Here is a 15,582-nt window from a genome sequence, read left to right on the forward strand (position 1 = left end):
TTTTCAGAGAAACATCCATAATGACTCAGAGATCTCTTTTTTGAGTGGTAACAGCTAATTTAGATCTCATCATTTTGTATGTATAGTTGGGATTATGTTTTCCAGTGTGCATTACTGTGCACTTATCAACATTGAATTTCATCTGCCATTTTGTTGCCCAGTGACCCAGATTGTGAGATCGCTTTGTAACTGTTTGCAGTGTGTTTTGGAGTTACTTGTTTTGACTAATTTTGTAACATCTGCACACTTTGCCACCTCATCCCTTTTTCCAGATGTGTTGAACAGCACCGGTCCCAGTACAGCTCCTTAGGGGATCCCCTATTTACATATTTCCACTGTGAAAACTGACCCTTTATTCCTACCCTTTGTTTCCTATCTTTTAACCAGTTACTGATCCATGAGAACACCTTCCCTCTTACCCCATGACTGCTCATTTTTCTTAAGAGCCTTTGTTGAGGGACTTTGTCCAAGGCTTTTTGAAAATTCAGGTACATTATATCCATAGATCACCCTTGTCCACATGTTTGTTTGACCCAGGGCCGGCTCCAGGCACCAGTTTGCCAAGCAGGTGCTTGGTGCGGCCACTCTGGAGAGGGGCGGCACGTCCAGATATTCGGCGGCAATTCGGCGGACGGTCCCTCACTCCCACTTGGAGCGAAGGACCTCCCGCCGAATTGCCGCTGCAGATCACGATCGCAGCTTTTTTTTTTTTTTTTTTCCGCTTGGGGCAGCAAAAATCGTGGAGCCGGCCCTGGTTTGACTCCCCTCAAAGTGTTCTAATCGATTGGCGAGGCATGATTTCCCTTTACAAAAGCCACATTGACTCTCCCCCAACAAATTGTGTTCATCAGTGTGTCTGATAAATGAGTTATTTACTACAGTTTCAACCAATTTTCCTGGTACTGAAGTTAGGCCTACTGGCCTGCAGTTGTCAGGACTGCTTCTGGCACAGGCCAGAGAACTTCCCCGCAATAATTCCTATGGCAGATGTTTTGGAAAGACATCTGATCTTAATTTAAAAATAAAATCAATGTCACATTAGCTATCCTTCAGTCATCTGATACAGAGGTTGATTTAAGTGATAAGTTACAGACTGCAGTAGTTCTGCAATTTTATATTTGAGTTCCTTCAGAACTTTTGGGTGAAGATTCTATGACACTGGTTGACTCAATTAAGATTTTTCGTTTCTGTTTCTCTTCAGTTCCCGTCTGTACTTTATCAACTTCTATCCTCTCCCCTTTACTAGGATATAGAGTATCCCTTTTAATATCTCTTCCCCTAATGGATGTCTCCATCCAAACCATGTGCTCCTCCACACTTGTTGCCTTTCCCCCAGCCCTTATTTTAAAAACTTTGTGTAGTAGTTTTGGGCCGCGGTTCGGCCCTCAGCGGGGCTGTGGGGATCCCACTGCCTCGCTACAGTCAGAAAAGAGCTCCGAGCCCTCAATCAGGGTGGGGCAGTAATCACACAATCAGGCAAATGCCCAGGCCTTTAAGCAGGGTCTGGGTCAGTTTGTGGCAGCCCAGGCCCTAGGTCAGGGCGGGGCAGCAAATCAATAGTCAAGCAGGCACCCAGCCTCTCTAGGCCAAGGGAAAAAGGGGGAGTCTGCCACCCACTCCTTGGGTGGCAGGGGGGATGCAGGCCCTCCCACTCCACTGCGTCTCAGCCCGGAGCCCTAGCAGCGACGAATGTTCGCTGCTGTCAGTGGGGATCCTGGCCGCAACACACTGACATAGGCTCTGGCAGTGCAGCAGCCAGACTGGGGTCGGCTGTCCCCGGGCTACTTCCGCACTCCCCCTCGTACGGTACCTGGGCTGTCTTAGTGTCGTCGGTGCTCTCCACCAGCATGGGCTCCTCAGGGTAGGTAGCGAATTGCAGGCTCAGCTCCTCCTCGGGGTACCTGGCACGGGGCAGGCTCGATCGGCCCAGTGAGTCAGTAGGCCGCTCGCAGCCTGCGGCTGTTTCCCAAGTGGGAGCTCGGCCAGGGACGTCTGCTCTCTCCGCCGGCCTGGGCTCCGCTGAGCTCTGCAGGCGGGCTTTTATACTTCCGGGTCGGGGCCGTGACCTCGGAGGGCGGGCGCCGGACCCGGTGGCTCCGCCCACGTTGATAGTAGGGAAGGTTCGGCCCTCAGTGGGGCTGTGGGGTAGCCCACCGCCTCGCTACACTCCTCTATGACCTTTTTAATTTTACATGCCAGCACTTTGGTTCCCTTTTGGTTTAGATGGAACCCATCCTTCCTAAATAGGCTCCTCCTTTCCCCCAAAGGCTCTCTAGTTCCTAATAAACCTAAATTCCTCCCCCAATCACCATCAATCTCATCTGTGCATTGAGAGTCTGCTTGCAGTGAATGCACACATATGCCACCTGCTTACAATGCAGGTAATCGTACATGCTGCATTCAGAACAATAAACTGGATAGCTCTCATTCCGCTCATGGAATCTACCCACATTATTTATTTATTTATTTATTTATTTATTTTTACTCTTGCTAGGATGTTTTTGTTTTTTGGGTAGGCGTCTATTGACCTAAATTTAGAGATGGTTTGTTAGGTTTATCTGGTTCTCACACTCCTGGTCTAAACTCCTTTCCAAAACTCCCCTGCTAGCTATTCCGATGGTCTCTTAGGAGCTGGTTTTTAAACTCCTGTTCTCCCTGAGCTAGTGCTGTTCCATTATCAAGGGATCCTAAAGAGAATAGAGATCAAAGGATGGCAGGCTCGAGTCTCCTTAGGAAGTTCTCAGCCTTCCCAAACAGGTTGCTAGGCTCAGCACACAGGCCCTCCGTCCCCTAACAGACCACAATATAAACTTCAGTCAAGCAGGCAAATGGCAAGCACTCAACGCCAGACCAACTAACAGACAATAAACTCACCCCAAGAATCATGTAACTGCTCCTCCTTCACCTGGAAAACTCACTTGCAAAATTCCCCTGTTTGTTGTTACTATCCAGTAAAACATGATCATTTTTGTATGCATTGACGGTGGGTAATGAAGGCTGGGAAAGGCTAAGGCTGCCCAAACCTATGCTAATGCTCCCTGCCGCAGCCCCAGGGCCAGGCTATGGTGGGGCTCACAATTCCTTTGGGTGGCCCAGGTTCAGGGCTCAACCCTGGGGCTCGGGACTGCTGCAGGTGCTGGCAGGTTGGCCTAGGCTCGCGCCGGCCAGGGTTCGAGGCTGCACCGGTGGTCCAGCTGGTGAGAGTAGTGGGGGCGTGGCCTCAGGTGGATGCGGCGGCGTGCGGTGTGGTCTCGGGTGGATGGGGTAGGGCAGGGGACTCGCCTCCCCGAATGGGGCGGGGGGTGCGCGTTCCGCCCATATTTGTAGGGGTTTAAGAGCCATCCTATGCAATTTAATGAACAATGCTGTCTCTGCTACAGAATCCTATAGGATACTTCAACCAAACATTTAGAAAAGATCTCATTCTCTGTTAGGTTCTATGGGTGAGATTCTGTACTGCGTGCCTTAGCTAGTGCTGTATGTTGGAAGGCCAAATCTGGCTTCACTTTAGTCTCACAAGTCGCACTATCAATTTATGTAGGATTTACTTGCATGAGTAAGATGGACTAGAATCTTTCATTCAAACTTTAGAAAATATGTTTCATTGAAGAAATGGTTAACCACCCACTAGTTTTTTTTTTTATTTTCACTTCAAATAATACTGCTGGTATGTGTATTTTTTTTTTTTAAATTTCAAATCCAGTATTATTTTATAGGTTAATAGCATGTCTTGCTCTGTGTATATATTTTAAAAGTTGGATGATAAAACAGGTTCCATCATCTGAAAGTGACAATAGATCTTGTTGGAGACAAATTTATAGCTATTATATTTTTGTGCTTGTGTCAGCTAACCTTGGCAGGAAAAAATCCTATTTGCTATTGGGATGAAACTTGTTAATCTTTTTTTTTTCTTTCATTCCTCCTTTCTCCGCACTCCCCTCCCATCCTGCTGTTGAAACCTTGTCTTAGACCTTGTCTCTGGTTTTATTCATGGCAGCAAGAGTATCTTGTGGGTTGAAATTTCCTCAAGGACCAAGGTGTAATATTTAACCCTTTCCTTTTGTCTTTTTAGGTTTCAGAAAGTAAAGCCTTTATACACAGAGAAGCTTATTAAGACAGCTGTGTGTTAGACTTTCCCTTGGTGAAACAGCACACTTTCTAACAACACAAGTAAAGTCAAGTGTGCTGCATATAAATATGAATTCTTCCACTTAAGGAACTTTTCAGACATTCTATAAAATAATTTGCCCCTTCTTCATTTTCATTTAAGAATATCCAAGTCTTGAAAGCCTTAGAATCTTAAAATATCTTAAATGCATCTTCATACATATGAAGCAGGGTAATTAGTAGAGCTGGTTAAAAATTTAGTGATGGACACTTCACCATTGGAAAATGCTGTTTTGTTAAACTCAAAACTTTTGCACAGGGATGTTAATTTTGATGAAATTTCATTAAAAACATCAAAATGAAGCATTTTTAAGATGTTTAGACGTTGTTTTCACATCTTCAAAACCGACCATTAATATTTCATTTTGATTTTTCATTTTGAAATTTTATATTGTAAGTTATAATGTGAAATTCATTTAGTTTCTGATCATTTAAAACATTTTGATTTTATTGAAACCAAACTTTCAATTGACCCAAAACAAAATTTTTCTTGAAAATTTCATTCTGCAGGAAATTTCTGAATTCTTTAGAATGAAAACTAATTTTGAAATCGTGGTATTTCCCACCAAATGAGAACTGATTCTTCTTTGACTGCTTGCTTATGTCCATTACGCTGTAGGTGTAGGGGTGTCCCTTGCCAATTCTGGACAATCTCTTGCACCTTCAGGAGTCAGGTGTATTAGTTCCAGGAGTCAGATGCATCAGTTCCATTAAGGACCATCTCACTGTTCCACCCTGCCATAGATGGTAAGACTGTTTTTGCTTACCATCTATCTTTTATCATGACCACATACGTGGGGGGTCTGGATAGATTGTTCCTGACTGTCAGTGACCCAGCTCCTTATTGGGATTTGAATTTAGCGTTGTCTGCTATGATCAACCCTCCTTTCAAGCCTTTAGTTGGCAATGTAGCTTTCTTTGTGGCCCTCACCTCTGCTAGGAGGGTGGGAGAACTGCATTGGTCACTGATGTGCCACGCACAGTTTTATACAAGGACAAAGTTCAGCTTAGACTACACCCTAAGTTCCTCTCAAAAGTGGTATCTGATTTCCACCTGAATCCATCTCTATATGTGCCAGTTTCCTTCCGAAAGCCACATACTCACAAGGATGAAGGAAGGCTCCATACCCTGGACATTTTTCAAGCTCCTGCTTTTTACCCAAATAGGGCAAAACCTTTTAAAGTTTCTTCCCAGCTCTGTGTTACTTGCGCTGAGCATGTGTGCGGTCAACCAGTTACAACTCAGACTCTCAAAATGGATTGCCATCTGCATCGCCATGTGTTATACTGTCAAAGAGGGAACGCCTCCCGACAAGCTGACAGGGCACTCAACCACACTGCATTCCCCCTCAGCAGCATGTGTGTGGCACACATCCCGATTATGGACATCTGCAAGGTGGCGATGTAGTCTTCCATTCATGCTTGCACTAGACATTATGCGCTGTCTGCTGCAGCGAGGGAAGATGCAAGCATAGGGAAAGTGGCCCTACATTCCTCTTCAGAGGAGACTCCAAGTCCCACTGACTGGGATAAGTCACCTATGATTTGTTGAAATTCATTCCTGCTCCCTTGAAGCCCACTTCTTCAGCAATGAACTCATCATTCTGAATTTGTAACACAGTCTCAGAACCTCATAGGTCTATAGAATTAGGAGATTTGGCTCTCTTGGCTGGTCCTGGCCAATACCTTCATTTTGGATAGCACCATAGTAAAATGTAGTAACCTCACGTATTCAGTGTCCCCTTTAATTCAAAAAGACCGTCTCCCACAGTGCAACCCACAAATGCTGGGTTGGGAGTGATTCAGAGGAAGAGCCTTGCCTCCTGAACCTCCCCCTGCCCCACTTCCATGTTTCTCAGTGGTCTCTCATCCAAGAACTCATCAGGCATGACTTTGCTTAGCTTAGGAGAACAGACAGTATCACAGCCTGAGGTATGTGGCCACAGGCCCCATTCATTTCTGATAACTCCTTCTTGTTAAAAGCAGACAGCCTCCAACAGAGAGATCCCGCCCTCCATCCCCCCCGGTCACTAATATCCTGGAACAAGACCACTGGATAATTCCAGTTTCCTGCATCCAGTCTTGGCAAAACCTCTTTCTACACAGGCAGACCAGCCCTTCATGTCAGGACCCGCAATCTATTTTCAAGTCAGAAAAGTCCTTTGTATTTATTGGAATACATAATAAATTAAGAATCCATGACCCCAGGAATCATCTCTTAATGAATGTCAAGATAACTGAGGCTTTTCAGGCACACAGAGCAGTCTAACAAGTCTGTGGGATCTCTGAAGGACAATTCCCTTCATTTTTCCTAGGTATAAATGCATTTTAAAGACTGAGGTGTTTGCTTCAAAGGCATTTAGCTTCAGGTGAGATAGTGTCAGGCAAACATCCTATTCTATATGAATCATTTGGGGTTACTACTAATCATTTTCGCAGTCAAACAGCGTATCCATGTCTCCTTCAATCTGCTCACATTTAGGTACCTGTTCATCCAAAAATGCCCCGCACTGTTGAGTCTCATTAATTCCACCATTTTTACACAAAAGCCGGGCTGCTTGCACTACAACTCATGAGATTCATAAAGTCAAATGGCAGATTTACACAAGCAGGCATCTGTCTATGTGTAGAATTATAAGCCATGGAAGAAATATGCAGATGTCAAATATAGCCATGCAGTTTTCTCTTTGCAAGTCTACTCTAAGAATTTACATATAATAATTATCAGTTGGGGGAACTGAAGCAAAATAATGACAGGTTTCAGAGTAGCAGCCGTGTTAGTCTGTATCCGCAAAAAGAACAGGAGTACTTGTGGCACCTTAGAGACTAACAAATTTATTAGAGCATAAGCTCTAATATGCATATACTATGCATCCGAAGAAGTGGGCTGTAGTCCACGAAAGCTTATGCTCTAATAAATTTGTTAGTCTCTAAGGTGCCACAAGTACTCCTGTTCTTGAAGCAAAATACTGTTCAGAGAAGGCACGGATTCCATACAGCCCTTCATATTTCTTCCTGTCTGGCAAGATGGGTGTTTCTTACAAGATAATCCATGTTTATTCAATGCAATTAAAGAGAATCATAGAATATTGGGTTGGAAGGGACCTCAGGAGGTCATCTAATCCAACCCCCTGCTCAAAGCAGGACCAATCCCCAACTAAATCATCCCAGCCAGGGCTTTGTCAAGCCTGACCTTAAAAACCTCTAAGGAAGGAGATTCCACCAGGGCTGCCCAGAGGATTCGGGGGGCCTGGGGCAAAGCAATTTTGGGGGTCCCTTCCATAAAAAAAAGTTGCAATACTATATTTTTTTACATTTCCAAATACATGATACTAACCAGTGAAATACATTCAAAAATTAATTTTTAATAATTTGAAAATACACAATACATTATTTAAAAACATTAAATGCTTTAATGGTATGCATACATTTGCAATTACATTGTGACTTGTCGCTGGGTGATAGTGATGTTTGGTGCCAATGGGCTGTCGCTGCCTGCGGGTGGCGCTGTTGTTGCCCAGGACTGGGTGGGGAGCTGGGCTCTGGGTCGGGGGGTGCCCGGTTCACAGGGGTTGGGCTCAGAGCTGGGGGCCAGGGCTGTGGAGGTGGGTGGGGTCAGGGGGGTGCCCGGCTCAGAGGGGCTGGGCTTGGAGCTGGGGCTCAAGGCTGGGGAGGGGGTCAGGGGGATGTCTGGTTCAGAGGACTGGGCTCAGAGCTAGGGGTCAGGGCGGGGGGGGGGGAGGGTTGGGGGGTGTCCGGCTCAGAGGGGCTGGGCTTGGAGCGGGAGGTCAGAGCTGTGGGGGGGTCAGGGGGCTGTCCGGCTCAGAGGGACTTACCATGCTGCTTCCTCCCCCCTCTCTCGGAACCTCAGCACGCCACGTCAAGAAGCGGCCCTGGACAGTGCTAAAGCAGCGTGGCTCCACGGGACTTCAGCTCCCGCCACTCAGCCGCAGCTCACAGCCCCGCCCCCTTACCACACGGCTCTGAGCGGGATGCGCTCAGGCCCCGCTCCCTTACCACGCGACTTTAGCTCTGTCCTGGGCCGCTCCTGGACATGGCGCGCTGAGGCGCCGGGGGATGTGGGAAGGTGGAGGTGGGGGGGAGCCTCCGACATTCTCGTGGGGACCCCTCCAGGGCCTGGGACTTGGGGCAAATTGCCTCACTTGTTCCCTCCCTCCCCCCCTCTGGGCGGCCCTGGATTCCACCACCACCTTGGTATCCTCTATCCTTCACCCTACAGGATAAGAGGAGTTTTAAAGGAATAGGACTATTAATCTTTCCCAAAAAATTTTTGGGATGAGAATGTAGAGACCAGTTCCTTCCTTCAGTCCTTTGAGAATCAAGTTCTTGATGACCTATGCTAGATATCTAAGTGCAAGAATATTTGCAAAGCATGCCGGTATGTCTACATGTATACACAGTACATAGATATTCATTTTTATAACAAAGATCTCCGATCAGACAGTTAAATACCAAGGATTGAACTTTCAAAACTCTGCAAGTGAGCTGAATGCACGACATGCACAACCACTTTTACAAACTAGGTCAGTGAGCATGTAGCTCGGAATAGTTGACATTTTCAATGATTAACATGTAGGTGTGCAGACTCACCAGGCCTTGTGTTATTGGGTTCAGAGCCCCTTGACTGACTACGGGGATGAATTTGTCCCGAATTAGAGAGTATAAATAAGTGGGAAGGGCTGGGGGTTTACTAAGTGTTTAAATGCATCAGTGTTTTCTTTGCCCTTAACACAATCAAGCAGATTTTAAACCTAAATGTACTGTAATTATATTTCTACACTTTAAAGAATGTGTCTACTGTGGCATGCACACGTCTGTGTGTGCAAAATCTTACATGTGTTTAGATTTTGTGTTAGGCACTTGCTCTTTCTTAAGTGTTGGGGTGTACAGTTCTGCACAAGAAGATTGCAAACTGCTTGTTTACTGCACACCCTTCACCGTTGATGTTTCCACTGTCACCTTAGGTCAGTATAGATCATAACCTTAATTTCTCAAGAATCTGATGGTTTGTACTGCAGTTCATATCCTTCTGTTGGAGCGCTGTCTTACTGAGACTTTGTGATTGTGCTGTCTCTTGATTGCCCCAGCTTTTCTGTCTGGTTGGTTTTACCATTGTAGGGTGTGTTTGTTTGTTTTTTTTAAATTGCTCCAGTGCTTGGAGATACGTTTTGGTTTCCTGTCTTGGGATAATGCTGTTCCAAAGATCTCAGCGCACCTGTTTGATACAGATGTTTCTGTACAGCTCTTACTGTCCCTCATGTGAAGTGAGAAAAATGAAAAACATTTTTGTTTTCCACCTACTGAAAATGCAAAGGAGAAGCACTGTGCCCTGGTTCTCTCATATGCTGAAAAACGCACACAGTGAATTCCATGTATTCAGTGTATTCTGAGACCAGCATTCTGTGCCTTCCAGATAATTTCTGAGTCTGGCAACAGCAAATGGTGATTTCTTGTCTTGCTTTTTTTCTTGACATTGTGTTCCTGAAATTATAATTACTACAATCTTCAGCAAATTTGTGCATTAAATGAAATGTTCAGTGCCTTTATAAACTCACAAGGAAAATGTTTCCAAGTTCATAAATAGTACTGTCTACATCTCTAGGCACTTTGCATTCTAAGTAGTATAGGATGAGGCTTATGGAAATAGGCTCTGTGTTTTGCATCAACATTAGCACAATTTGAATATCTTTCACCATTTCTAACAAATTATATCAGGACATGGATGCTTGGATACAGGTGGGAAGGCATGTTTGAATGTGCATGTTAGATGATCTGTCATATTGGCATGGTAATTTGTGTACTGTAAGCAGGTGGCATTTTGACCCTGCTCCTAATATTACACACAGAGTGAATATGGTCCAAATTTACCTCCCTCCAGGCATTTTCTTTATGGTTAGTTTGGATGACAAAAAAACACAAACCTCAGCCTGATCTTCCTCCTAAACAACTACCTCAGCCTCTATCCTTAATTCCATCTGCCTTAGAGCTTTTGCCTCTCAACCTTTTGCTAGTAAGGACACCTGATCTGGCTGCCAGTGTGAGTCAGAAGAATGTCTCTACCTCGTAGTATAGAGTATGGAACCTGACATGTCAAATCAACAACAAATGTGTAGAGGGTGGGTATATCATCTTTTTATTGAACCAACAAACCCAAAGAGGTCCCTCCTTTTAGTGTTGCTGAAGAAGAGAGAAACAATAAAAGATAAGGACATACATTAGTTGGTGATGGGGGAAACCTCAAAAGATCATAGTCTCTGAGGTAGGGAAATGCTATTATCTGCATTTGACAGATGGGGAACTGAAGCACGGAGAGGCTAAGTGACTTGCTCAAGGTCACACAGGAAGTCTGTAGCAGAGTAGGAAATTAAATAAGGGTCTCCTGACTTGTAGGCTGGCACTTTAGCCCCCTGGATGCTCATTCTTTGTTGGCATAAACTTCATGCTAAGAAAGAATTTAGAAGGAAACAATAGGCAGCTTGCTGCACTGATTCACCAGGGGGCTGTTTGTTTGCAATCCGTCCTGAAAATAGGTCCATTTCTGTCCTGGCATAATGAATAAAAAGCCAATTGATGAATTGCACTGATGGAAAAACACATTAAAAGTTCTATGTTACACCACTGTTGCAGGAGATACACTAGCTCCTCTGGGAATTGAATACTATGCAGCTAGGTTATCAAATGATTTCCATATATTATCTTGAAACCTCCAGGGGCTTTGCATGAGAGGCAGGCAGGCAAATAACAATTGCAGAACGGAGGTAAAAAAAACCCCAGACATGAATGCTTCCACTAGATTTTTAAGATTGCCTCTCTATTTATTTATTAAATGCTTTAAAATAATGTTGCAGGAACCAGGTACTGAATTAAACTGACAGCAGCAACAAAATTTCCAAATCTGGCTGTTAACTCCCCAGTCGTATTTCATCCATTTGTGCCTAGATAATAAATTTTCCTCTAACCGCAAAGTGTAGACACCCCTGTGACCTCTTACCCACTACATATATTTTAATTCTATTAGCAAGTGACACATAATCTTCTGCTTTATCATTGAGATGTAGTAGTTATTTGGATGAGGAATAATAATAATGCCATCTCCAGAGATCCAGGGCACTGAGATGGAGTTTTGTATTTGCTTGTACATATTTATGAGAGCTAGCTTTTTTATTTATTTATCAGTGATGGATACAATCTGTGTGGACTCCTAACTAGATTAAATGCAATACTGTGGATATTCTGCATGGATGCATTGTATAGTCTGGTAGACGGTTAGCAGGCTGAAACATAAGGTAATAAACTCCTGTACAACACAGTTTGGCTTGTTAGTGTCAAACTCCACTCCATCGACGGCAATGAGAAGATAACAAATAAATGCTGACAGGTGTGTAATAAAAGTACTGCATTATGGTTTTGATTCTTCACTCACTCCTGGGGAAGTTTTGCAAGACTGACGATCTCCAGTTATTTTGAACAAGGGCAAACAGTGTTAAAGGTTGTAGTGGATTGAAGATTAGTCTCTAAGGTGCCACAAGTACTCCTGTTCTTTTTGCAGATACAGACTAACACGGCTGCTACTCTGAAACCGGTGGTATAGGTGTGATGTTAGATTTCATATTTTGGATTTCCCCTCCCCTGGCATGAAAGAGCATACAATCCTGTACTCCTGTATCCCTCCTGTGTTTTCAGAGGGGTCCGAGGGACTTCCTGCTTTTTTTAAAGTAATATTATTTGAATTAGGGTAGTTCTTTCAGGCTCCAACAAACATCTGGGTCCCCGTGTGCTAGGCACTGTACATGCACTTGAGATTTGACTACACTTCAATTGGGGTGTGTGACTGCAGCAGCTCATGTAGGCGTACCCAACCTAGTTTTGGTCTAGCTAGGGTGGGTACTGAAACAGTGAAGCTGCAGCAGCCCGGGCTTCATCATCGGCTACCCTCCTGAGTAATTACCGAGATCAAAGCTAGGGTATGTCTACAGATGCTGCAATCACGCCTGGAATTGCAGAGTAGACATACCTTACATAGGAGACCGTTCCTGCAAGGAATAACTCACAACTGAAGAGACAAAAAGGTGGGAGAAAGGGAAGTGTCATTTAGTGGACTGAGCACTGTGCTGGAGCTCAGGAGATGTGGTTACTATTCCTGATTCTCCCACTGACATTGGGTTATTCTTGCTGCACTTCTGTTTCTTCTCCCAGCCATTGCTTCTCTTTGCTATTTAGACTGTGTGCTCTTCGGAGCAGGGACTCTCTCTCATTATGTGTATGCACGTGCATTGACTAGCTCAGTGGGGCCGTAATCTTGGCTGGGGAATAGAATTACTACTGCAATAGGACTAATAAACAATGTGTTATAATTGTATTAGATGCTGTTAAAAGCACACAGTAGGAACAGTCTCTGCTCCACAGAGATTAAATGTAAATAGACTAGACAAACGGTGGGAGAAAGAAAGCGTTATTTTTCAGTTCTTTATCTCTTCCTTGTTTGTTTTATTTTAAAATAATTGTTTGGTACCCTGAGTCGACGGGCAGGGTCACCTAATGGAATTATTCTTCTGTCAGTCTCCTCATTCTGGGGCAACATACGCTAGCAAGACACAGCCTAACACTTGCCTCTTTATGCAAAACAGAACTCCAGGCATCATTATTTCATTACAGAGAATTAATGTTACTCTGTTTTACAACCTGGATTTTAATGCAGTCTGGCATATTGTGCTTGTATTTCTCTGCTAAATGCACATCCCGTTATGGCTGTCCTACTGCTGATGTAACGGTATTCTAGGAAAGACTGTTCCTTAGGATGCTGATGTGGGAGATGGGCTACATCATTTCAAGTGGATATACATGGATCATAATGGTGTATCCTACTTAGCTGCTCTTTCCCTAATTATGTCCCCCTGTTAGAGGTTTACTATTTTTCTACCACTGCTACTGAGAGTGAAAAATTCAAAATTACTCTCTGTCCAGAGGTTTTGAAGATGAATTTTTTTCTTGATTCAAAAGGATTTGGTTCCCCACACTTGCCCTTTCTTTTTACATTTTTTCCCCTGGAAAACAGGTGAGGGTGCGATAGGCGAAAGAAGGAAAAATGCAAACAGAAAACATGAAAAATGAAAACTGGGAATTTTTTTGTACATTTTTTATTATTTTTCCCCTTTAATCTAGTGTATTTCCTCTTTCTTTTGATCTTTACCAGCTGTAAGTAGAGCTGGCCTGAGGACAACAATTCCATTTTGCAACAATTTTGGGGGTCTTAAAATGTTGTTGAAATGTCCATTTTTTGATTGAAAGTCAAGTTTTCAATCCAAGTCTCTCTCTCTCTCTCTCTCTCTCTCGTCAAAAGTGACCATCCTCAAAACCCCTGGCTCTAGTTCCTGACCAAGTCTCTGGCTCACCCATTGGCTCTGGAATTCGGCTTCTGATCACTGTCTCTGACCCTCAGCTCTGTTCCCAACTACGCTCCCAGGTGTCCCTTGGCCTTGATCCTAGACTCTAGCTCGGCTCTTCTCTAACCTCCAGCTGCCTACCCGAAGAGCTCTGACCATTAAGTCTGACTGCCCATGGTCCAGTCATGTTCCTGAGAGAAATAGGCTTCCAAGGGAGGTTGTAGAATCCCTATAATTGGACACACAGCTGTCAGGGATGATCTAGATTTACTTGATCCTGCCACAGTGCTGGGAGCTGGGCTTGATGACTTCTTGAGGTCCCTTCCAGCCCTACATTTTTATGAAAATCTTGAGGCATTTCAGAGCCTATGGTTGGTGCTTTCAAAGGAGCCTAAGAAAATTAGAGCTTGCCTACACTACAGAGCCTTTGCTGCCATAGCTATCCCGGCAAAGCTCCCTGGTAGAGGCGCCATGTATGGCAGCAAGAGGAGTTCTGTTGAGATAACTATACCACCTCCTTGTACAACGTTAGCTATGCTGGCAAAAGCACTTTGCACAGGATAGTTGTCCACGCGGAGTGTTTTGATGGCATAACTATGTCGGCTAATGGGTGTGAGGTTTTCAGATTTTTTGTCACGCTCCTAGCCAACACAACGATACCAGTAAAACTGTGAAATGTAGACCAAGCCTGGCTTACTTAGAGTCCTTTGCAAATCCCAGCAGAAGTCTCGCTGAAAGTCAATGGGACTTAAGCGCTTCCGGAAAATTTCTTGCCTTTGGGCGGCCTTTCAAAGACTCAAAGTGAGGAGTCAGGCACCAGATGCCCTTTAACTTTCAATGGGAATCGGGTACCAAAATTGCCCTTTGTGCCTTCAGTAACTTCCCCCTTTATGTTGAGCAGCCTGGCTGTGCTTACTAAATCTGATTATCATTTTTACGTGAGTATTAGTGAATTATTCCAACCCTCTATTAGTGTAAGAAAGGTGTCTCATCTTTTCAGCCTTGTAAGAGGCTGACTGAGTCCTACTTTGCACCTGGTACAAGGAGGTTGTGAGGTTTCTGTTAAAACCCTGTTTTAGGCCACTGGGAACCACCTCTTTACTGCTGGGAGAGACTGCACAGGAGAGTCCCCACCAGAGACTCTGTGGCTCAGCAATCAAGTAATTTAATCCCGATTGACAACCAGAAACTGGTTCCTGTGAAGGTGCCGAATATAAACCAGCAGCAGGGAGAGGGCAGGATGAGCGGGATAGAGGAACTCTCGTTTTCATTGTCTGCACTTTGGCTAAGAGAAGACTTTTTTCATTATGAACGCTCTATTGTGCTGCCTGAGCCTATCCCTTGTTTTTATGTGGCTCCATAGCAGAAAACAGGCTTCATATTTTCTTCCCTTTGTTAAAACACACGTCATTTAAAAAAAAAAGTTATAAGGAGAACTTGTATAAGAAAAAACGTTGATGTCCTGGTGTTTGGAGAGTAGTTGGAGATGGGATTATTTTTTATTTCCAGCATGACTGAGATAAAAGAGAACCAAGTCTCTGCAGGTCAAATGGAAAAAAGGAACACCAGCAACAAACTCTACCAAGATCTTAATTTGTTTGCTTAAAGATTAAACCACGGCATTGGGTTTGTGGATGTGAATGCATGTGGGTATGTACATATATATGAACATCTTTTTTTTTTTTTTAATTGGACTTTATTCTCCTCTCTCACTGGAGTAAAACACGAATAATCAATGGATTTACACCAGTGTAAAATTTGAATCAGACCCTCTGTTTTCTTTCAGGCAAAAAAAAAATGGATCTTCTTTCTCTTTTGATGCTTCAGCCTAGCTACGGAAGAAGGGGCAGCTGCAGTGAAGAAAATGATACAAAGAAAAAGTAGAGGTTGAAGGTTTCAAGGTACTAACTGTTTCTTTGTTAGTCTAGCACACAGCACATATCACAGCATAATAAATTATAGGGCACTGTCTGTATTCTCTCTGTGCAACGGGTAAGGATTTTTCATTTCA

The 15,582-nt window shown here is 44.0% G+C and overlaps 1 protein-coding gene across 6 annotated transcripts in view; it reads left to right on the top strand.

The window, feature by feature from the left end:
• LRRTM4 (leucine rich repeat transmembrane neuronal 4) overlaps positions 1-15,582 on the top strand; it is a 755,436-nt gene that overhangs the window by 14,318 nt on the left and 725,536 nt on the right. For 5 of the 6 annotated variants that reach the window (XM_008168672.4, XM_065584460.1, XM_065584462.1 and 2 more), the window contains exon 2: positions 15,358-15,472. The exons of the other annotated variant lie outside the window; for it this stretch is intronic. The gene's annotated coding sequence lies outside the window, so the exon portion shown is untranslated. The remainder of the gene's footprint in view (positions 1-15,357; positions 15,473-15,582) is intronic. 6 annotated transcript variants of the gene reach the window in all.

Source organism: Chrysemys picta, chromosome 2 (assembly GCF_011386835.1).
Source record: "Chrysemys picta bellii isolate R12L10 chromosome 2, ASM1138683v2, whole genome shotgun sequence".
NCBI lineage: Eukaryota > Metazoa > Chordata > Testudines > Emydidae > Chrysemys > Chrysemys picta.